Consider the following 1944-nt stretch of genomic DNA (forward strand, 5'->3'; position numbering starts at 1 on the left):
AAATCATAAATAGAAAATAAATATGTCTTTATGACTGCATTTAGATAGGCAGCCCGATTCTGATATTTCTTTCACTAAATGGTCTTTTGACCAATCAGATTTGAAAAAGATCTGATGTGAAAAGATCTGATGTGATTGGTCAAAAGACCAATTAGTGGAAAACATATCAAAATTGGGCTGCCTGTGTAAACGCAGCCATAGAAGCCGTTCTGTAGATCCATCACTTCCTCTGTTGCCATTTAGTTCCGAATGATTACCAAAGCATACCACCAGGATAATCTGAGATGCAAAAATATATATAGTAACATACAGAAATGTGAATCCATATAGTAACATACAGAAATCTAAATTTCTAAAGTAGCAATCTTGCAAAACAAGTCATATTATCAGGGGTGTGACTGGTTGGCCTTTCAATCACTGTTAATTAGGATGAATACTGAACTCAAATATTGTCCTCTCAAGGTTCCTATCAAATAAAGGTTCATATCAAATAAGGAAACAATAGCAAGTCTGTCACACATGGTGAACATAACAACAAAAACATGTCAATCATCATTTCAGTATTAAAAGGTAAAAAGACCAAACATAGATATAAAACTTCAACAAAGTAAAACAGAGGTCTTTCAACAAAGCAAACAGCACAACAAACCTGGCGACGCAACTGTCAAGCTTCTACAGTGGAGACAGGCCAAAAAGACTACGACCATCTGGAGGCAGACACACAATAAGAGCATTTGGCTTCATTGGTACAATCAAATCAGAATGATTAGTAATACTAAAGTAACATGGAATCAATGTAAACATTCAAGAGATAAAAGAAAACATGAATAGAATGTTGCAGTTCTTCCACAGCCTATTCTCTGGGGTGAAGGAGAGTATCTATCCGATGGCTGCTGCCAATGTGGTTTAGCTGTCAGGGAGACACAAGGGACAGTGACACACTGTTATAGAATTGGGGAAAAAAGTATAAATTACTCAAGTTTACAGTACAGCTTATATAGAAGCTAGGGTCACACATTGAGGTGAAACTCTTACAACTCCCTGAAAAAGACATGGGTGTGAAAGTACATATTTTCTGCACCATATTCACTCATTTATCTCTTGTGAAGCCTCAAATAAAAATCTAAAATGTTACAACTGCAGAGCCGATCAAAACAGTTTCAACATGGTAGGTTTTGAATGTTAACCCAGAGGCCCTTGCAGCAGATTGAGAATATTACTTTTAGCACAGAGGGCAAAGCAGTCTCATTGCTTTTTCACACCTTGTTCTGCCAAGCGTCCCAATCACTAGGTAGGTTTTCATGTTCCACACAGCTCATCTCACTGAGGGAGAAGAGAAGGTCTACCTATGAGTGCCAAGATATCAGCTGAATTTCACACTCAACAGCAGAGCGACTGGCTGTACCTCTAAACCTTCCTGTTAGGATTCTTAAATTGAATTCAAACCTCTTCAAACTTCAATGTAATCATCATGGCTTTTCTGCCATTTCTGTGCACATTCCATGTCAAACTGACACTGTCGATAGTGTGTGTGTGTTCTTTAATCAACTAATAATCCAACTTTCATTTGGAATCCTTTGAAAAACATACAATTTCCTGTAATTCTACACATTTTGCCATGGAGGTTAAATAAAATGTTGCTTTTTAAAGCAACATTTCTTCTGCAATTGTATAATAATAATAATAATAATAATAATATGCCATTTAGCAGACGCTTTTATCCAAAGCGACTTACAGTCATGCGTGCATAAATTTTTGTGTATGGGTGGTCCCGGGGATCGAACCCACTACCTTGGCGTTACAAGCGCCGTGCTCTACCAGCTGAGCTACAGAGGACCACACATGTTGTAATGGAGCTGAGAGAAAATGTTGCAGATTTTAAGCACATTTCCAGCAATTCTACACATTTTAACAGATTAGTGCTGTATTCCTATGCTCAAACAT

General features: G+C 37.4%; 1 long non-coding RNA gene across 1 annotated transcript in view; it reads right to left on the minus strand.

The window, feature by feature from the left end:
- Window positions 1–387: 387 nt before the first annotated feature.
- Window positions 388–1944, minus strand: part of LOC123491311 — a 7852-nt gene continuing 6295 nt past the window's right edge. The window contains exon 3 of the long non-coding RNA XR_006661272.1: window positions 388–398. This is a non-coding gene — a long non-coding RNA (uncharacterized LOC123491311). The remainder of the gene's footprint in view (window positions 399–1944) is intronic.

Source organism: Coregonus clupeaformis, chromosome 7 (assembly GCF_020615455.1).
Source record: "Coregonus clupeaformis isolate EN_2021a chromosome 7, ASM2061545v1, whole genome shotgun sequence".
In the NCBI taxonomy this organism is placed as follows: domain Eukaryota; kingdom Metazoa; phylum Chordata; class Actinopteri; order Salmoniformes; family Salmonidae; genus Coregonus; species Coregonus clupeaformis.